Here is a 22,481-nt window from a genome sequence, read left to right as displayed (position 1 = left end):
ACACAAAAAACAAATTGAAAAAGCATCGTATGTTTTTTTCTCGTGCTTGTTGTAGTTTTATTAATGAGAAAAAAAATGAAAATTGGGTGATAAGATAGTAAGTTTGTACAGAAGTTAAGTTCTGCCAAAGATTGTGGAAATTTTCCATAGGATATGGTGAAGAGATTTACCCTTTGAGTCAGCAGCATCGTCCAGTTGGAGGGCTTGTACAACAGTGTGTAGCATACTTACCTGGCGCAGGAGATACCATGATCACGAAGGTGGTTTTCCCAAGGCGAGGCTCCCCATTGCACTCCGGAGATGCTGACCCTTGCGATTGCCTCAAATGTGGGTAACTCGAGCGCGCAATTTTTGGTAGCAGGGGACTGCGTTCGCGCTATCCCCTTACACAATATAATCGTATAAAATATTACAAAGCTAGACAACTTCTGAGAGAATAAATCGGAGTTCACCGATACTATCCTACTTAATCGAGCGAGTCCCGGGATCGGAGCTCCGCGAAATGGGTCACATTTGTAAATCGCAAAAACGCGACTATCGACACTTAATTCCAAACGGTATGTCTGCCCGGCTGTTTCTTGGATCATGAATTCCAGAAAAAAAAACTCCACATATTTTCAGGTTCACTTTTTTAACATGCTTTCTCTGGGTCAGGGTTGCCAAATGTAAACTGCCGAAAGTCGCAAGCTGCAGGACTAAAGGTAGCAAATTTCTAACTAAAGTAGCTCAATATATAAGTGTACACATATATATATATATATATATATATATATGTGTGTGTGTGTGTGTGTGTACTTACAATCAACTTCTAGAGTGGTAGTTTTCTGATTCTCCCCTCAAGCCAACTGTCGCCAAAAATATGCCAAATTATGCCAAAATTAATTCCTGAATGCAGAAATAATCACTACTCCATTAGTCTTCATGAATGCAGAAGTAATAATCACCAGTCTTCTCATTAGTAGCCCAAAAGGAGCCCAACTGACTTCAAAAGTAGCCCAAAATGTCGCAAGTCGCAAAACTCAAATTTAAGTCGCGCCGAGCTTTCAAAAGTAGCCCAATTTGCTAATTGTAGCCCAATCTGGCACCCGTGCTCTGGGCTGTGAAAAATGATTTGGCGAGTTTAGGTGATCGGGGGATGGGTTGCTTATTAGTGATTTCGGACGTTTTCATTTTATTGATATACCCAACTGGTTTTCATCAATAGTTCTATTGGAAATCAAATGTAAACCAAAGCAAAAAATAAATAAATAAACCTTAAAGTAGACGAACTTATTAGAATGGTAAATAGAAAGGAATATGATCCAATGTGGAAACTTCCGCGATGACGTACAAGATCTAGCACACAAAAAACAAATTGAAAAAGCATCGTATGTTTTTTTTCTCATGCTTGTTGTAGTTTTATAAATGAGAAAAAAAAATGAAAATTTTGTGATAAGATAGTAAGTTTGTACAGAAGTTAAGTTTTGCGAAAGATTGTGGAAATTTTCCATAGGATATGGTGAAGAGATTTACCCTTTGAGTCAGCAGCATCGTCCAGTTGGAGGGCTTGTACTACATTGTATAGCATACTTACCTGGCGCAGGAGATACCATGATCACGAAGGTGGTTCTCCCAAGGCGAGGCTCCCCATTGCACTCCGGAGATGCTGACCCTTGCGATTGCCTCAAATGTGGGTAACTCGAGCGCGCAATTTTTGGTAGCAGGGGACTGCGTTCGCGCTATCCCCTTACACAAAATAATCGTATAAAATATTATCTAGCTTAGACTTGCAAATTTCCAACTAAAGTAGCCCAATATTTAAGTATATATATATATATATATATATATATATTATATAAAAATATATATATATATATATACTTACCTATAATCAACTTCTAGAGTGGTAATTTTCTGATTCTCCCCTCAAAGATGACGCAAGATGCGAGCGGGACGATCTAGCACGTTGAATACGTTCCTGTAATAACAACTCCAAACGGTATGTCTGCCCGGCTGTTTCTTGGATCATGAAATCCAGAAGAAGAAAAAATCAACACATATTTTCAGGTTCTCTCAATTTATCGTTCGTCCACTTTTTTAACATGCTTTCTCTGGGTCAGGGTTGCCAGATGTAAACTGCCGAAAGTCGCAAGCTGCAGGACTAAAAGTAGCAACTTTCTAACTAAAGTAGCCCAATATATAAAAATAAGTATATATATAATACATTATATATATATATTTTTTTTTCTAGGGCACAGGTTTTCATGTAGACAATTTTGATTAAAATCAACTGCGCTAATAGCTTTGGCTATCTTGAGGTTCAAATTCTTCAGTTTGAAGAATAATCTTTTGTCTTCAGAGTTCAAAGTATGAACATAATCATTCATGATTTCAAAATCATGGAGAAGAGGGTGCAGTAAAAGGTGCTGCTGAATGCCAATGGTTATAATAACACAAGGTCACAGTACAAAAGCTGTTGACACAATCACCGAAAACTTAAGTCTTTTCGCCTCTCACGGAGGCTTCTTCAGGGTGAGAAGAACTATAATATCAAGGCTAACTAGGTCTGCTATCGTCGAAGATGTCTCTGGCCGACTGTCAGTCCTTACAAAGCAGGATGGTAAGGGTATTGGGAGAGGTCACTGGAGGTTAGAAGTTTCTGGGTGAGGTCACTAGAAGGAGGAGATATTAAGTGAAATCTCTGGGTGAGGTCACTAGTGGAAGGCGAGGACGACAGGAGTCTCTGGGGGAGGTCACTTGGAGAAGCGGGCGAAGTCGGAAGGCGGCCCTGGGTGAGGTCACTAGGATAGGTAGGCAAGGACACCAGTCTTGTTCCGGAGCTTGTGGAGGAAAGTCTCGCTCGACTTCTGGTTATGGGTCCTGTGGGCTGGGAATTTTGAAGCTGCTGAGGGTTTTGGTGAAGGTATTGGTCTAGTTGGGGTTCGGATGCACCTTGATTTTGTTGTTTTTGTTGAAGAATTTGAACCTCAAGATAGCCAAAGCTATTAGCGCAGTTGATTTTAATATAAAATATATATATATATATATATATACTTACCTACAATCAACTTCTAGAGTGGTCATTTTCTGATTCTCCGCTCAAAGATGATGCGAGATGCGAGCGGGACGATCTAGCACATTGAATACGTTCCTGTAATATTCATATTCGAATACGTTTCGAATACGTACATTTCGTACGGAGTCTGCGGGCCGAAAAGCGAGCGGGACGATCTAGCACGTTGACTACGTTTCTGTTCATTTTCATCCCACGTAGAAGTCTCAAATCAGACTAAGGTTGCCTGGTTGGATTTACAAAAAAAAAAAAAATGTCGCCAAAAATATGCCAAATTATGCCAAAATTACTTCCTGAATGCAGAAATAATCACTACTCTATTAGTCTTCATGAATGCAGAAGTAATAACTACCAGTCTTCTCATTAGTAGCCCAAAAGGAGCCCAACTGACTTCAAAAGTAGCCTAAAATGTCGCAAGTCACAAAACTCAAATTTAAGTCGCGCCGAGCTTTCAAAAGTAGCCCAATTTGCTAATTGTAGCCCAATCTGGCAACCGTGCTCTGGGCTGTGAAAAATGATTTGGCGAGTTTAGGTGGTCGGGGGATGAGTTGCTTATTAGTAATTTCGGACGTTTTCATTTTATTGATATACCCAACTGGTTTTCATCAATAGTTCTATTGGAAATCAAATGTAAACCAAAGCTAAAAAAAAATAAGCCTTAAACTAGACGAACTTATTAGACTGGTAAATAGAAAGGAATATGATCCAATGTGGAAACTTCAGCGATGACGCACAAGATCTAGCACACAAAAAACAAATTGAAAAAGCATCGTATGTTTTTTTTTCTCATGCTTGTAGTTTTATAAATGAGAAAAAAAATGAAAATTGGGTGATAAGATAGTAAGTTTGTACAGAAGTTAAATTCTGCCAAAGATTGTGGAAATTTTCCATAGGATATGGTGAAGAGATTTACCCTTTGAGTCAGCAGCACGGTCCAGTTGGATGGCTTGTACAGTTGTGCATAGCATACTTACCTGGCGCAGGAGATACCATGATCAAGAAGGTGGTTTTCCCAAGGCGAGGCTCCCCATTGCACTCCGGAGATGCTGACCCTTGCGATTGCCTCAAATGTGGGTAACTCGAGCGCGCAATTTTTGGTAGCAGGGGACTGCGTTCGCGCTATCCCCTTACACAAAATAATCGTATAAAATATTACAAAGTTTAGAACACCTCTTAGAGCATAAATCGGAGTTCACCGATATTAACCTACTTGCTCGAGCGAGTCAAGCATACTAAACACCATTCCAAAATAGTACAAGTCTGCTGACCCTTGCGATTGCCCCAAATGTGGGTAACTCGAGCGCGATAGTTTTGGTAGTAGGGGACTGCGTTCGCGCTATCCCCTTAACTAATACATTGCCTAAGGAAGTGACAAAGCATTGTGTTAGTACTGAGCCCCTACATCGCGGTTAACTGATTAGCCTTTTCCTCGAGAAAGTTAAGCAAACGAAACAATCCCATTCAAAGATGGTAGAAGACACTATATAAAGTCCCGGGATCGGAGCTCCGCGAAATGGGTCACATTTGTAAATCACAAAAACTCCACTGTCGACACTTAACTCCAAACGGTATGTCTGCCCGGCTGTTTCTTGGATCATGGAATCCAGAAGAAGAAAAAATTTCCACATGTTTTCAGGTTCTCTCAATTTATCGTTCGTCCACTTTTTTAACATGCTTTCTCTGGGTCAGGGTTGCCAGATGTAAACTGCCGAAAGTCGCAAGCTGCAGAACTAAAAGTAGCAAATTTCCAACTAAAGTAGCCCAATATTTAAGTATATATATAATATATATATTTATATATATATATACTTACCTATAATCAACTTCTAGAGTGGTAATTTTCTGATTCTCCCCTCAAAGATGATGCGAGATGCGAGCGGGACGATTTAGCACATTGAATACGTTCCTGTAATATTCATATTCGAATACGTACATTTCGTACTGAGTCTGCGGGCCGAAAAGCGAGCGGGACGATCTAGCACGTTGAATACGTTTCTGTTAATTTTCATCCTACGTAGAAATCTCAAATCAGAATTAGGTTTGGTTGGTTTTACGGGAAAAAAAAAAAAAAGACAACTGTCGCCAAAAATATGCCAAATTATGCCAAAATTATTTCCTGAATGCAGAAATAATCACTACTCTATTAGTCTTCATGAATGCAGAAGTAATAACTACCAGTCTTCTCGTTAGTAGCCCAAAAGGAGCCCAACTTACTTCAAAAGTAGCCCAAAATGTCGCAAGTCGCAAAACTCAAATTTAAGTCGCGCCGAGCTTTCAAAAGTAGCCCAATTTGCTAATTGTAGCCCAATCTGGCAACCGTGCTCTGGGCTGTGAAAAATGATTTGGCGAGTTTAGGTGGTCGGGGGATGAGTTGCTTATTAGTAATTTCGGACGTTTTCATTTTATTAATATACCCAACTGGTTTTCATCAATAGTTCTATTGGAAATCAAATGTAAACCAAAGCTAAAAAAAAATAAGCCTTAAACTAGACGAACTTATTAGAATGGTAAATAGAAAGGAATATGATCCAATGTGGAAACTTCCGCGATGACGTACAAGATCTAGCACACATAAAACAAAGTGAAAGCGCATCGTATGTTTTTTTCTCATTCTTGTTGTAGTTTTATAAATGAGAAAAAAAAATGAAAATTGGATGATAAGATAGTAACTTTGTACAGAAGTTGAGTTCTTCCAAACATTGTGGATATTTTCCATAGGATATGGTGAAGAGATTTACCCTTTGAGTCAGCAGCACCGTCCAGTTGGAGGGGTCGTAGAATCGTACAAAGCATACTTACCTGGCGCAGGAGATACCATGATCACGAAGGTGGTTCTCCCAAGGCGAGGCTCCCCATTGCACTCCGGAGATGCTGACCCTTGCGATTGCCTCAAATGTGGGTAACTCGAGCGCGCAATTTTTGGTAGCAGGGGACTGCGTTCGCGCTATCCCCTTACATAAAATAATCGTTTTAAAAAAAGATGCCAAGCTAATCATGGCTGCTAGGTTTTCTCCCAGGAATAATGCCAACTTCTGACAAAATTCTGCCAAATTGTTTTTAAAATATGCCCCCCCCCCCAAAAAAAAAAAAAAAAAAGGGGAGGGGGCAAAGGGCGACCAAGGAGTGGGGAGGGCCCAAGAACCGCTGAACAGGATACGATTTTCGTATAATTTACACATTGTGTGAACAGTGCAATGTTGTGCATATCACATTCTTCGGTGTGGGTACATGACGTTTCTTTTCTCCCCTCTACTGAGTGATAAAATGAATAAGTCTCCCATAGGAAAGACACGTAATAACGGTTTGAATCAGACTTCACCTCTCCTCCCACCTGTCCTTGTCTCATGCATAGCTTTGCTGTGCAGGTTTCTTTCAGCCGATAATATTTCTTTGTCACGGCTCATGCCGCTTAAATTGCTTTTATCGGCTTAAGAAACCTGCAGGGCAGGGCAGGGTGCAGGGATGACCCGTCATCCAGGAGGTGCTCAGATGAGAGGGAGGGTGGGAGGGGTGTGGAGTGTATGTAGGGATGAAATGGGTGGGAGTGTTTTTATGCCTTTCCCTTTTTGGCTACCTCCCTTGTAAGGGGGGAAAAAGCCTTGGTATATGTATGTATGTAAGAAACCTGCATAGATTTAGGGTCCCTCCCTCCTCCCACAGGCGAAGCCTTCATTTCTTATTGAAGTGACGACTCAGGCGAGCCGGCTAAGAAGGGAGGGGGAGGTGGGGTCTACAATGCACATGCCTGCACAGAGCTGGGAATTTTAAATTTCTGATGATTCAGGCGGAAAATTTCAACCACACTCAACCTTCGGGAAGTGGCCATATGACCAGGAGTGTGGTATGGGATTATCACTATAGCTTCACTGTGCAGGTTTCTTAAGCCGATAAAAACAATTGAAGCGGCATGAGCCTTGACAAAGAAATATATCTGATGAAAAATCCACCAGAATAAGAAGTTTGTGGCTTTCACGAATTGCGCGGGAAAACCTGAAAGATTTTCTGCCACACACAAGTCTCCTCGGATCATTTCGTGTAGGTAAATGTGAGATTTTGCATGATGGAAGGCTTTTTGTTCCCCATAACAGTACACTTCAGGCCAGCCATTTGTATAAAGTCTTATTGTGTGAGGGGCCCAAGTGAAAATCATCAATATTTTATTTTTGACAAACGCAAAATATTCACGTTTGACAACAAGTAACATTTTATTCCATTAGTACAAAAGACTAAAGTTCCAGAATCACAGAAGCATGGTATTTAATGTGTTTGTGTGATACTGAAATATAACCCAAAAGACAAAACAGCCGGGTACAATTAGGAGGGAGGGGCTAAAATCCCCGAAACACCCAAGCACAGATATATAACCTGAAACATAAGTTGTCTAATATCTCCTAACCTGACTATTTTGTATAAAAATAGACCCTTCGCTTTTATTCCATGATCATACAGAAACATTTTTCACTTTATTTGTTCTATTATGTATATATTTGTTTATTTGTATTTGAATTTTTCCCCAGTATGGAATGGTTTCGTTAGGTTAAGTTACGAGCTATTGAACAATGCAAATTTCGTGTGAAATGTCCATGTTTCAGATCTTCCAAATGCAAGAGAGAAAAAAGTGAGAAATGTGTTTGCTTGTTACCGGAATAGATACCAATTGGGAACCATATACGAACTCGAGGCCAGATATGATAATTGAAAAGCAAGAGACTGCGCGTTTTTCCATTCCTCTAAAAACTAGAACTAGGCTAAATATACAGAATTACTGGCAATATTTTGACAATTCTTTTCTCACGTTCTACATTTTTTTTTAGTTCAATTTATACCTTTGAATATACCTGTTCACGAGGGCATAATGGTATGAAAATAAATTAAAAGAAATTACTAATGTCTTTGCCTCAAACAAGAATGCAGGGCTACCAATAACTAAAGAAACTTAATTTTACTTTTATGTTTCTTTAGAACAATGGCAAAGAAAGTGGACCATAACCTCTCTGGTAACGAGGCAAAAAAAGATAAAATGTGTATTAACATTCAGGACAGTTGCTCTTGAAAGTCACATTGTGTTTGTAATTCAACCTGGCGGACGAGAATTTTCAGACACCATTGCAAATCTTCATATATATATATATATATGTATATATTTTACTGGTCTTCATTTATTATTTGTACATTTATCTATTTACTTATTAATTTGTTTATTCGTTTATTTGTTTTTTATTTACTTATGCATGCCTATTAAGTTTACTTGGCATTGAATCAATATACATGACGTGCAGATAATGAAAAGAACACACAGTTCGAAATAACATTTACAATTGCCCAAGATAACACAAAAAACAGGTAAGCTTATTTCCATTGTGGTCCTCATTAGACTGATTTTCTACACTTAAGTTACACAGGCAACATACGTAGGGGTTAAGGGGACCAGAGACAATCATGAGTAATACCAATCAGTACACATATGACATAAACATTATTATAGATTTGCTAATACTACTAAAATGTTCGTAACACGTAGGATATTGAGACCAAAACTTGAGTACCATCCCAATAAGGAACATTGTATTATGCATCAGGAACAACAAAATATTGCTAAAAGGTATCAAAATAGTATGAGTACCAGATCAGTGTAGTACCATTAATGATATACTACATTATTCTACAGGTGTAGCAGCAAGTGTAGGACGATAAAGGGGGGGGGGGCATCCAGGGTGAGAGTAGATATCAAGTACCACGGTATAAAAGGTAGCAGGCCATCAACGATATCAACATGTTGTTATACAGAATGCTATATGGCAGCTATGGTCACCTATTAATTAAATCCAAAATTTACCTGTACCTCAGGACGGAGTGGGCAATTACACATTAGTATGAGCACTAGGAAGTAGTACAATATAACCTGAAACACCAGAAGTAGGGTACAGGGGACCAGTACTCGTATGAGTAAAACAAGAAGGAGATCGAGGGAAAGGTCCAATTACCTTGTTGCCTGGTGCCCTGATTCATCAGGCTTTATGATCAAATCATATCTGTTCTTGGACCATACCTGAGACATATACCATATGACAAGCAAAACAAAGGTGGAAACCAGTTTTGAACATCATTGTTATACTATGCTAAACCTCTGAAGGACAAAGGGGGAGGTCAGAACAGTTATGAGTGAACGCAGATTTGGATGGTATAACTCATGGAGTCTGGTACCCCTCACTAGGCTAGTAGTATATAAAATCAAGGCTGTTCTCGGTCCATAACTGAGCCATATAATAGTCTGTGACTTTTTTCTTGAAAGTAACCTTGCTATTTGCCTGCTTAATGGACATAGGTAGTGAGTTCCATAGTTGAACACCTGTGAAGTGAAAGCTGTTTTTGGTGAGGGAACTGAGTTTTGGGTCACATTATTAAAATATAAATCAAACTTAACAGACCTTTCACAGATTGCACTGTATTCTTTGCCTACATTCGAAAGCAGAATGTGAGTTTTTAGTCAAACTTCAAAACTAAGGCAAGAAATAGGTTGAAGACAGCAACTGTAAATGGGGCACTGCTAGCAACAGAATGTATGACCAGCAAAACAAAGGTGGAAACCAATTTGTAACATCAAACATTGTTATACTAAACTAAGCCTCTGAAGGACAAAAAGGGAAAGTCAGAACAGTTGTGAGTGAACGTAGATTTGGATAGTATTACTCACGGAGTCAGATATCCCTCTCTAGTATAGTAGTACATAAAATCATAAACTCCATATCTGAGACATATAGTAGCCCTTTACTTTAAAGTTCATATAATCAAATTTCGGCCCTCTGTATTTCAAAGCATAACAAAACTTTTACAACATCGATGCAATTAACATATTTTGGATGACAACTTGTTTTGAAACTGTCTTGTAAACCATTGTTCAACGAGAGTCGCTTTAAAATAATAACTATTTGAATAAATTCTGTGACACATGGCAACAGCACTTTTTCTCCATGTTGCCATACCGAAGTGGCACAGGATACTCATTGTTTTGATGAGAAAAATGTGAGACTTTTTGTACTATACAGCCCCCTATACTATATACATAATATATACAAAATTAATTAACACATGGATAGCAAATAAAAGAGGGCATTTCTAATTTGCAGAAGTGGAATTTGCGGATCAGGTTGTCAGTTTTAGATACGAAAATCGATATAGCGGGATGTTCCTAAGAATTAAACCGTTGGAAGGCATACATCAGATATTCTAGTACACACACACACACACGTAGGTGATCCTTCATGCTTTCTCTGGGCTGTGAAAAACGATTTGGCGAGTTTAGGTGGTCGGGGGATGAGTTGCTTATTAGTAATTTCGGACGTTTTCATTTTATTGATATATCCAACTGGTTTTCATCAATAGTTCTATTGGAAATCAAATGTAAACCAAAGCAAAAAAAAAAAAAATAATAATAATAATAAGCCTTAAACTAGACGAACTTATTAGAATGGTAAATAGAAAGGAATATGATCCAATGTGGAAACTTCGGCGATGACGTACAAGATCAGCACACAAAAACAAATTGAAAATGCATCGTATGTTTTTTTCTGATGCTTGTTGTAGTTTTATAAATGAGAAAAAATGAAAATTGGGTGATAAGATAGTAAGTTTGTATAGAAGTTAAGTTTTGCCAAAGATTGTGGAAAATTTTCATAGGATATGGTGAAGAGGTGACCCTTTGAGTCAGCAGCACCGTCCAATTGGAGGGCTTGTACAACAGTGTGTAGCATACTTACCTGGCGCAGGAGATACCATGATCACGAAGGTGGTTCTCCCAAGGCGAGGCTCCCCATTGCACTCCGGAGATGCTGACCCTTGCGATTGCCCCAAATGTGGGTAACTCGAGCGCGCAATTTTTGGTAGTAGGGGACTGCGTTCGCGCTATCCCCTTACACAATATAATCGTATAGAAATTAAATTCAGCTATGAGCTTATAACGCCTGGGCTCATATTGGGATTCACCGATAATCCTACTTCCTCGAGCGAGTCATGCAAACGAAACACTAATCCAAAATAGTACAAGTCTGCTGACCCTTTCGATTGCCCCAATTGTGGGCAACTCGAGCGCGCAATTTTTGGTAGTAGGGGACTGCGTTCGCGTTATCCCCCTTAACTAATACATCGCCTAAGGAAGTGACAAAGCATTGTGTTAGTACTGGGTCACATTTGTAAATCACAAAAACGCCACTGTCGACATTTAACTCCAAACGGTATGTCTGCCCGGCTGTTTCTTGGATCATGAATTCCAGAAGAAATAAAATAAAAAATCCACATATTTTCAGGGTCTCTCAATTTATCGTTCGTCCACTTTTTTTTATCATTATATTATTGTAACTTGTATTCCAATGTTTTACATATACCGTTCATGACCACCTTTTTCAGTAGTCCGAAGATTCTTCGGGTCGTCCGTGGTAAGAACCCGGGCCTCTCAGGAGACGGAGGGACGTGTCGTATGGTACGGAGGGTGGCGCCCCCGAGGGTCATCAGGCCTCTTGGCAGCCCCATACCTCCGACCATCAATGGTCCTCTAACGCCTGACGGCTTGCATCGTCAGGCCCTAGGCGTGGACTCTGACCTTTTGCACTCGTAATCCGTTCCCCATACGTCTTTGGGTCGTCCGTGGAAAGAACCCGGGCCTCTCGGAGGACGGGGGGGACGTGTCTTATGATACGGAGGGTGGCTCCCCCGAGGGTCATGAGGCCTCTCGGCAGCCCCATACCTCCGACCATCAATGGTCCTCTAACGCCTGACGGCTTGCTTCGTCAGGCCCTATGCGTAGACTTTGACCTTATACGCTCGCAATCCGTCCCCGTCTCCGAGTCGTCCCTGGTAAACAACCCGGGTCCTCCCGGAGGACAGGGGGACGTGTCTTATGGTACGGAGGGTGCCGCCCCCGAGGGTCATCAGGCCTCTCGGCAGCCTCAGGTCCAGACCCAGGCCAGGGCCCAGACCGAAGTCCAGGACCAGGCACAGGCCCATGCTCAGGCCGGAGCCCAGGCCGAGGCCGAAGCCCAGACTCGCAACAGGCCCATGCTCAGGCCCAGGCTGAAGCCGGAGCCCAGGCCGAGGCTGAAGCCCAGGCCCAGACCAAAGCCAAGACGCAGGCCGTGGCCCTCTAACACCTTTCGGCTTGCCTTTTCGGGCGGGTCCGTGAGCCCACCTTCCTCCCGGAGCCGCTCACGTAGACCCAACGGGAAGTCCCGCTCGAGAATGAGTCTATCTCTCCCAAGAGGCCTAGGACGCTCAGCTCGTCCACACCCTCCACATCCCGATCACGGCACCACCCTCCTTCCGTCCCTGATAGGCCCCGTCTTCGACTCTGCCCTATCTCGCTATCCGGCCTTTCAGGCCGCGCAGACCAGAACATCCCCCCCCCCTCCAGAGCAGCCTTCTAACGAGCCTCCGGCTCCGTCCCCCCCCCCCTCCCACACTCCCTCCTGGTCCTTCCCTCCCCTCCGCGCCGGCGGTGGGTATAGGACTGAAAGGCCCCTCTCATGAGGAAACCTTTCCCCCCCCCCCCAATCAGACGACCGTCGGGTTGTGGGACGGGGTGGAGGACCACCTCCGTTCATCTTTAACTTATCCAACTTCCACGACGGACACTTACGAGATACGCCCCTTATAATGGTATTACCTTACCAACACCCCACTAGTGTAGCGGCGAGGGATTTTATTCAGCAAAGAGGGGGTCTCGCCTGGTGGAAACGCTCCTCAGTACGGGGTCCTCTCATCACCTGAATGACATCATTTGACGTCTCGATGTGGACTGGGCCCTACTAGGCTGTCCAGGCACCCAGGAAATGACACCTCGCTATATCACAATGTGATCCTGTGACATCAGTGATCCTTTGAAGTCATTATATGGATCTTGGATGTCACGATGTGTTTGTGACATCACGATGTGATCCTATGACGCCGTGATGTGATCCTATGACGTCACGTGATGCTGTGACATCACAATGTGACCCTGTGGCATCACGATGTGACCATGTGACATCACTAATTCTGTATCATTACTGTATGGTCCAGTGGAATTACAATGAAAACATGACGTCACGATGGGGGTCCTGTGACGTCATTTTGTTGGTGTCACGATATGATTATATGCCACGATGTGATCAGGTAACGTCAATATGCGATAAAGTGATGTCACGGTGTGATGACGTCATTATGTGCTAAATGACGTCACGATGTAGTCCTATGACTTCAGTTTGTGTCCGTGTGACGTCACGAGGCGATCCTATGACGCCATGATTAAATCCGGTGACGTGACAGTATAATCACATGATGTCACTAGGTATTAAACATATGGAAGTCAGCTTGTGGGTGATGAGACGTCACAAACTGCCATAGCATACTATTGGATGAGGACGCTCGCCACGGGCTTGGAGGACTTCCCGCGGGTAGGCTTGGGGTGAGTTGGATGCATACCGAGGGTCCAGGCCCGTCTTAGCGGGAGACGTTCAGGGAACGTCTTCACCCAGGACGAAGCCTCTTGAGCAACGCCCACGGACGAGGTCGCTCGGAAACGACCTCGGCCTCGCATATATGTTGTTATACGTTCTACAATCGATTTTGTGACTTGACTACACCCTCCGGGGATCGGGATCCACCTTGCCCTACTAATTTGATTCTCTTTACCATACCAAAAAAGGCCCAGGAAAAACGAGACTGGCTATGAACCTGAGCGCACTGAAGAAATTCTTGAAAGCCCTGCGATTCAATATGGTGTCGGTGGCTCAGGTCCGGTCAGCACTCCGGGAGGGGGGGGTGCCTCAACTTCGCGACCCCGGCCCTTCTACTGAGCCGCTTGGGGCGCCGACGGCTGGTACGGGAGGTCGACAGGAGCATACTGCTCCTCCCGCGCGACCTGCCCGGGCCGGTACCCTCATGAACTTCCGAGTGCCACAGAGGGCGCGAACCCTCCTAATGAAGGGGATCAGCGCCTCGAGAGCCGAGACATCAACCGGTCCTGACCTGGTCCTTGCATCGTGTTCTGCAGTACCTGGCGTTCGAAAAGGCCATTATGGAGGAAGAACAGTTCCCTCAACGTGTCGTCTTTCTGCTCGCCTTGACTACGGACTACAGGGCTTTACAGCTGGCGGCAATCACCCGCCACCCGTCCTTCTCCAAACTGGAGGAGGACAGCTCGGCCCTAACCCTCTCTCCATCACCAAGATTCCTGGCCAGGAATGGCCGAGCGGACATGATTGGCCCTCTCAGAATACAATCCTTCCGGGAGGGAGGACGCACACAACCGCTGCGCCCGGTCCGTGCGTTCGAAGACTACGTGGAGCACATGGAAGAGATTTCTGAGGATCATCTCTTCTACAACTCGAAATTTAGGATTCCCCTAACCCCGAGGTCCCGGGCGCACCTGCCTTGCCGCATTTTGGAGAGAGCCGACCCGAGCCATGCCCCGCACGCCCACAGCATCAGGGACTTCGCGGCATCGCTGGCGTTTCTCCGCACCCACTCTGGAGCGGGTGTGGGACCTAGGTGCTGGACATCGACGACTCCCTTAGGGACACGGTGTCTCTACCACTCGGTCGGCCCTCTCCCATGTGTCAAAAAAAAAAGGGGGGGGGCGGTGAAGGGGGCAAAGGGCGACCGAGGAGTGGGGAGGGGCCCAAGAACTGCTGAACAGGATACGATTTTCGTATAATTTACGCATTGTGTGAACAGTGCAATGTTGTGCATGTCCCATTCTTCGGTGTGGGTACTTGACGTTTCTTTTCTCCCCTCTACTGAATGATAAAATGAATAAGTGTCCCATAGGAAAGACACACGTAATAACGGTTTGAATCAGCCTTCACCTCTCCTCCCACCTGTCCTCGTCTCATGCATAGCTTTGCTGTGCAGGTTTCTTTCAGCCGATAATATTAGTCGCGGCTCGTGCCGCTTAAATTGTTTTTATCGGCTTAAGAAACCTGCATAGATTTAGGGTCCCTCCTCCCACAGGCGAAGCCTTCATTTCTCATTGAAGTGACGACTCAGGCGAGCCGGCTAAGAAGGGAGGGGGAGGTGGAGTTGACAATGCGCATGCCTGCACAGAGCCTGGAATTTTAAATTTCTGATGATTCTGGCGGAAAATTCCAACCACACTCAACCTTCGGGAAGTGGCTATATGACCAGGCGTGTGGTATGGGATTATCACTATAGCTTCACTGTGCAGGTTTCTTAAGCCAATAAAAACAATTGAAGCGGCACGAGCCTTGACAAAGAAATATATCTGATGAAAAATCCACCAGAATACGAAGTTTGTGGCTTTCACGAATTGCGCGGGAAAACCTGAAAGATTTTCTGCCACACACAAGTGTGCTCGGATAATTTCGTGTAGGTAAATGTGAGATTTTGCATGATGGAAGGCTTATTGTTCCCCATAACAGTACACTTCAGGCCATCCATTTGTATAGTCTTATTGTGTGAGGGGCCCCCATAACAGTACACTTCAGGCCAGCCATTTGTATAAAGTCTTATTGTGTGAGGGGCCCAAGTAAAAATCATCAATATTTTATTTTTGACAAACACAAAATATTCACGTTTGACAACAAGTAACATTTTATTCCATTAGTACAAAAGACTAAAGTTCCAGAATCACAGAAGCATGGTATTTAATGTGTTTGTGTGATACTGAAATATAACCCAAAAGACAAAACAAGACGTTCTATTTGAGCACAACCGGGTACAATTAGGAGGGAGGGGCTAAAATCCCCGAAACACCCAAGCACAGATATATAACATGAAACATAAGTTGTCTAATATCTCCTAACCTGACCATTCTGTATAAAAATAGACCCTTCGCTTTTATTCCATGATCATACAGAATTTTTTTTTTCACTTTATTTGTTCTATTATGTATTTATTTGTATTTGAATTTTTCCCCCAGTATGGAATGGTTTCGTTAGGCTAAGTTACGAGCTATTGAACAACGCAAATTTCGTGTGAAATGTGTGTGTTTCAGATCTTCCAAATGCAAGAGAGAAATAAGTGAGAAATGTGTTTGCTTGTTACCCGAATAGATACCAATTAGGAACCATATACGAACTCGAGGCCAGATATGATAATTGAAAAGCAAGAGACTGCGAGTTTTTCCATTCCTCTAAAAACTAGAACAAGGCTAAACATACAGAATTACTGGCAATATTTTGACAATTCTTTTCTCGCGTTCCACATTTTTTTTTTTTTTTAGTTCAATTCACACCTTTGAATATACCTGTTCACGAGGGCATAATGGTATGAAAAGAAATTAAAAGAAATTACTAATGACTTTGCCTCAAACAAGAGTGCAGTGCTACCAATAACTAAAGAAACTTAATTTTACTTTTTTGTTTCTTTAGAACAATGGCAAACAAGATGGACCATAACCTCTCTGGTAACGAGGCAAAAAAAAAAAAGATATAATGTATTCAGGACAGTTGCTTTTGAAAGTCACATTATGTTTGTAATTCAACCTGGCGGACGAGAATTTTCAGACACCATTGCAAATCTTCATATATATATATATATATATTTACTGGTCTTCATTTATTATTTGTACATTTATCTATTTACTTATTAATTTGTTTATTCGTGTACTTGTTATTTATTTACTTATGTATGCATATTAAGTTTACTTGGCATTGAATCAATATACATGACGTGCAGATAATGAAAAGAACACACAGTTCGAAATAACAATTACAATTGCCCAAGATAACACAAAAAACAGGTAAGCTTATTTCCATTGTGGTCCTCATTAGACTGATTTTCTACACTAAGTTACACAGGCAACATACGTAGGGGTTAAGGGGACCAGAGACAATCATGAGTAATACCAATCAGTACACATATGACATAAACATTATTATAGATTTGCTAATACTACTAAAATGTTCGTAACACGTAGGATATTGAGACCAAAACTTGAGTACCATCCCAATAAGGAACATTGTATTATGCATCAGGAACAACAAAATATTGCTAAAAGGTACCAAAACAGTATGAGTACCAGATCAGTGTAGTACCATTAATGATATACTACATTATTCTACAGGTGTAGCAGCAAGTGTAGGACGATAAAGGGGGGGGGGTCCACCTCAGGGTGAGAGTACATATCAAGTACCACGGTATAACAGGTAGCAGGCCATCAACGATATCAACATGTTGTTATACAGAATGCTATATGGCAGCTAGGGTCACCTATTAATTAAATCCAAAATTTACCTGTACCTCAGGACGGAGTGGGCAATTACACATTAGTATGAGCACTAGAAAGTAGTACAATATAACCTGAAGCACCAGAAGTAGGGTACAGGGGACCAGTACTCGTATGAGTAAAACAAGAAGGAGATCGAGGGAAAGGTCCAATTACCTTGTTGCCTGGTGCCTTGATTCATCAGGCTTGTATTTTGATCAAATCATATCTGTTCTCGTACCATACCTGAGACATATACCATATGACAAGCAAAACAAAGGTGGAAACCAGTTTTGAACATCATTGTTATACTATGCTAAACCTCTGAAGGACAAAGGGGGAGGTCAGAACAGTTATGAGTTAACGCAGATTTGGATGTTATTACTCATGGAGTCTGGTACCCCTCACTAAGCTAGTAGTATATAAAATCAAGGCTGTTCTCGGTCCATAACTGAGCCATATAATAGTCTGTGACTTTTTTCTTGAAAGTAACCTTGCTATTTGACTGCTTAATGGACATAGGTAGTGAGTTCCATAGTTGAACACCTGTGAAGTGAAAGCTGTTTTTTGTGAAGGAACTGAGTTTTGGGTCGCATTATTAAAATATTAATCAAACTTAACAGACCTTTCACAGATTGCACTGTATTCTTTGCCTACATTCGAAAGCAGAATGTGAGTTTGTAGTCAAATTAAACTTCAAAACTAAGGCAAGAAATGGGTTGAAGACAGCAACTGTAAATGGGGCACTGCTAGCAACAGAATGTATGACTAGCAAAACAAAGGTGGAAACCAATTTGTAACATCAAACATTGTTATACTAAACTAAGCCTCTGAAGGACAAAAAGGGAAAGTCAGAACAGTTATGAGTGAACGCAGATTTGGATAGTATTACTCACGGAGTCAGATATCCCTCTCTAGTATAGTAGTACATAAAATCATAAACTCCATATCTGAAACATATAGTAGCCCTAGACTTTAAAGTTCATATAATCAAATTTCGGCCCTCTGTATTTCAAAGCATAACAAAACTTTTACAACATCGATGCAATTAACATATTTTGGATGACAACTTGTTTTGAAACTGTCTTGTAAACCATTGTTCAACGAGTCGCTTTAAAATAATAACTATTTGAATAAATTCTGTGACACATGGCAACAGCACTTTTTCTCCATGTTGCCATACCGAAGTGGCACAGGATACTCGTTGTTTTGATGAGAAAAACGTGAGACTTTTTGTACTATACAGCCCCCTATACTATATACAGAATATATACAAAATTAATTAATACATGGATAGCAAATAAAAGAGGGCATTTCTAATTTGCGGATCAGATTGTCAGTTTTAGATACGAAAATGGATATAGCGGGATGTTCCTAAGCATTAAACCGTTGGAAGGCATACATCAGATATTCTAGTACACACACACACGTAGGTGATCCTTCATGCTTTCTCTGGGCTGTGAAAAACGATTTGGCGAGTTTAGGTGGTCGGGGGATGAGTTGCTTATTAGTAATTTCGGACGTTTTCATTTTATTGATATATCCAACTGGTTTTCATCAATAGTTCTATTGGAAATCAAATGTAAACCAAAGCAAAAAAAAAAAAATAATAATAATAATAAGCCTTAAACTAGACGAACTTATTAGAATGGTAAATAGAAAGGAATATGATCCAATGTGGAAACTTCGGCGATGACGTACAAGATCAGCACACAAAAACAAATTGAAAATGCATCGTATGTTTTTTTCTGATGCTTGTTGTAGTTTTATAAATGAGAAAAAATGAAAATTGGGTGATAAGATAGTAAGTTTGTACAGAAGTTAAGTTTTGCCAAAGATTGTGGAAAATTTCCATAGGATATGGTGAAGAGATGACCCTTTGAGTCAGCAGCTCCGTCCAATTGGAGGGCTTGTACAACAGTGCGTAGCATACTTACCTGGCGCAGGAGATACCATGATCACGAAGGTGGTTCTCCCAAGGCGAGGCTCCCCATTGCACTCCGGAGATGCTGACCCTTGCGATTGCCCCAAATGTGGGTAACTCGAGCGCGCAATTTTTGGTAGTAGGGGACTGCGTTCGCGCTATCCCCTTACACAATATAATCGTATAGAAATTAAATTCAGCTATGAGCTTATAACGCCTGGGCTCATATTGGGGTTCACCGATAATCCTACTTCCTCGAGCGAGTCAAGCAAACGAAACACCATTCCAAAATAGTACAAGTCTGCTGACACTTTCGATTGCCCCAATTGTGGGTAACTCGAGCGCGCAATTTTTGGTAGTAGGGGACTGCGTTCGCGCTATCCCCCTTAACTAATACATCGCCTAAGGAAGTGACAAAGCATTGTGTTAGTACTGGGTCACATTTGTAAATCACAAAAACGCCACTGTCGACATTTAACTCCAAACGGTATGTCTGCCCGGCTGTTTCTTGGATCATGAATTTCAGAAGAAAGAAAAAAATCACATATTTTCAGGGTCTCTCAATTTATCGTTCGTCCACTTTTTTTTATCATTATATTATTGTAACTTGTATTCCAATGTTTTACATATACCGTTCATGACCACCTTTTTCAGTAGTCCGAAGATTCTTCGGGTCGTCCGTGGTAAGAACCCGGGCCTCTCGAGGGACGGAGGGACGTGTCGTATGGTACGGAGGGTGGCGCCCCCGAGGGTCATCAGGCCTCTTGGCAGCCCCATACCTCCGACCATCAATGGTCCTCTAACGCCTGACGGCTTGCATCGTCAGGCCCTAGGCGTGGACTCTGACCTTTTGCACTCGTAATCCGTTCCCCATACGTCTTCGGGTCGTCCGTGGAAAGAACCCGGGCCTCTCGGAGGACGGGGGGACGTGTCTTATGATACGGAGGGTGGCTCCCCCGAGGGTCATGAGGCCTCTCGGCAGCCCCATACCTCCGACCATCAATGGTCCTCTAACGCCTGACGGCTTGCTTCGTCAGGCCCTAGGCGTAGACTTTGACCTTATACGCTCGCAATCCGTCCTCGTCTCCGAGTCGTCCCTGGTAAACAACCCGGGTCCTCTCGGAGGACAGGGGGACGTGTCTTATGGTACGAAGGGTGGCGCCCCCGAGGGTCATCAGGCCTCTCGGCAGCCCCAGGTCGAGACCCAGGCCCGGGCCCAGACCGAAGTCCAGGACCAGGCACAGGCCCATGGTCAGGCCCAGGCCGAAGCCGGAGCCCAGGCCGAGGCCGAAGCCCAGACTCGCCCAGGCTCAGGCCGAAGCCGGAGCCCAGGCCGAGGCCGAAGCCCAGGCTCAGGCCCAGGCCAAAGCCAAGACTCAGGCCGTGGCCCTCTAACACCTTTCGGCTTGCCTTTTCGGGCGGGTCCGTGAGCCCACCTTCCTCCCGGAGCCGCTCACGTAGACCCAACGGGAAGTCCCGCTCGAGAATGAGTCTATCTCTCCCAAGAGGCCTAGGACGCTCAGCTCGTCCACACCCTCCACATCCCGATCACGGCACCACCCTCCTTCCGTCCCTGATAGGCCCCGTCTTCGACTCTGCCCTATCTCGCTATCCGGCCTTTCAGGCCGCGCAGACCAGAACATCCCCCCCCCCCTCCAGAGCAGCCTTCTAACGAGCCTCCGGCTCCGTCCCCCCCCCCTCCCACACTCCCTCCTGGTCCTTCCCTCCCCTCCGCGCCGGCGGTGGGTATAGGACTGAAAGGCCCCTCTCATGAGGAAACCTTTCCCCCCCCCCCCAATCAGACGACCGTCGGGTTGTGGGACGGGGTGGAGGACCACCTCCGTTCATCTTTACCTTATCCTCCTTCCACGACGGACTCTTACGAGATCCGCCCCTTCTCATGGTATGACCTTACCTACACCCCACTAGTGTAGCGGCGAGGGATTTTATTCAGCAAAGAGGGGGTCTCGCCTGGTGGAAACGCTCCTCAGTACGGGGTCCTCTCATCACCTGAATGACATCATTTGACGTCTCGATGTGGACTGGGCCCTACTAGGCTGCCCAGGCACCCAGGATATGACACCTCGCTATATCACAATGTGATCCTGTGACATCAGTGATCCTTTGAAGTCATTATATGGATCTTGGATGTCACGATGTGTTTGTGACATCACGATGTGATCCTATGACGCCGTGATGTGATCCTATGACGTCATGTGATGCTGTGACATCACAATGTGACCCTGTGGCATCACGATGTGACCATGTGACATCACTAATTCTGTATCATTACTGTATGGTCCAGTGGAATTACAATGAAAACATATGACGTCACGATGGGGGTCCTGTGACGTCATTTTGTTGGTGTCACGATATGATTATATGCCACGATGTGATCAGGTAACGTCAATATGCGATAAAGTGATGTCACGGTGTGATGACGTCATTATGTGCTAAATGACGTCACGATGTAGTCCTATGACTTCAGTTTGTGTCCGTGTGACGTCACGAGGCGATCCTATGACGCCATGATTAAATCCGGTGACGTGACAGTATAATCACATGATGTCACTAGGTATTAAACATATGGAAGTCAGCTTGTGGGTGATGAGACGTCACAAACTGCCATAGCATACTATTGGATGAGGACGCTCGCCACGGGCTTGGAGGACTTCCCGCGGGTAGGCTTGGGGTGAGTTGGATGCATACCGAGGGTCCAGGCCCGTCTTAGCGGGAGACGTTCAGGGAACGTCTTCACCCAGGACGAAGCCTCTTGACCAACGCCCACGGACGAGGTCGCTCGGAAACGACCTCGGCCTCGCATATATGTTGTTATACGTTCTACAATCGATTTTGTGACTTGACTACACCCTCCGGGGATCGGGATCCACCTTGCCCTACTACTTTGATTCTCTTTACCATACCAAAAAAGGCCCAGGAAAAACGAGACTGGCTATGAACCTGAGCGCACTGAAGAAATTCTTGAAAGCCCTGCGATTCAATAGGTGTCGGTGGCTCAGGTCCGGTCAGCACTCCGGGAGGGGGGGGGTGCCTCAACTTCGCGACTCCGGCCCTTCTACTGAGCCGCTTGGGGCGCCGACGGCTGGTACGGGAGGTCGACAGGAGCATACTGCTCCTCCCGCGCGACCTGCCCGGGCCGGTACCCTCATGAACTTCCGAGTGCCACAGAGGGCGCGAACCCTCCTAATGAAGGGGATCAGCGCCTCGAGAGCCGAGACATCAACCGGTCCTGACCTGGTCCTTGCATCGTGTTCTGCAGTACCTGGCGTTCGAAAAGGCCATTATGG

The 22,481-nt window shown here is 43.8% G+C and overlaps 6 non-coding genes across 6 annotated transcripts; all 6 read left to right on the top strand.

Moving 5' to 3' along the window:
- Positions 1 to 223: 223 nt before the first annotated feature.
- LOC143025046 (U1 spliceosomal RNA) lies at positions 224 to 386 on the top strand. The gene has a single exon (XR_012966349.1). It is a non-coding gene; the product is annotated as a U1 spliceosomal RNA (small nuclear RNA).
- A 1,179-nt stretch (positions 387 to 1,565) lies between these two features.
- On the top strand, positions 1,566 to 1,728 carry LOC143025044 (U1 spliceosomal RNA). Its single transcript, XR_012966347.1, has one exon. It is a non-coding gene; the product is annotated as a U1 spliceosomal RNA (small nuclear RNA).
- A 2,290-nt stretch (positions 1,729 to 4,018) lies between these two features.
- LOC143025045 (U1 spliceosomal RNA) lies at positions 4,019 to 4,181 on the top strand. The gene has a single exon (XR_012966348.1). It is a non-coding gene; the product is annotated as a U1 spliceosomal RNA (small nuclear RNA).
- A 1,662-nt stretch (positions 4,182 to 5,843) lies between these two features.
- LOC143025043 (U1 spliceosomal RNA) lies at positions 5,844 to 6,006 on the top strand. Its single transcript, XR_012966346.1, has one exon. It is a non-coding gene; the product is annotated as a U1 spliceosomal RNA (small nuclear RNA).
- A 4,795-nt stretch (positions 6,007 to 10,801) lies between these two features.
- On the top strand, positions 10,802 to 10,964 carry LOC143025062 (U1 spliceosomal RNA). Its single transcript, XR_012966363.1, has one exon. It is a non-coding gene; the product is annotated as a U1 spliceosomal RNA (small nuclear RNA).
- Positions 10,965 to 19,178: 8,214 nt separating this feature from the next.
- On the top strand, positions 19,179 to 19,341 carry LOC143025051 (U1 spliceosomal RNA). Its single transcript, XR_012966353.1, has one exon. It is a non-coding gene; the product is annotated as a U1 spliceosomal RNA (small nuclear RNA).
- The last annotated feature ends 3,140 nt before the right edge of the window (positions 19,342 to 22,481 follow it).

Source organism: Oratosquilla oratoria, chromosome 4, assembly GCF_046742065.1.
Source record: "Oratosquilla oratoria isolate Oo_2021 chromosome 4, ASM4674206v1, whole genome shotgun sequence".
Taxonomy (NCBI): Eukaryota; Metazoa; Arthropoda; class Malacostraca; order Stomatopoda; family Squillidae; genus Oratosquilla; species Oratosquilla oratoria.
The sequence above is the reverse complement of the archived record's forward strand: the minus strand, read 5'-3'. Positions and strand labels throughout refer to the sequence as shown.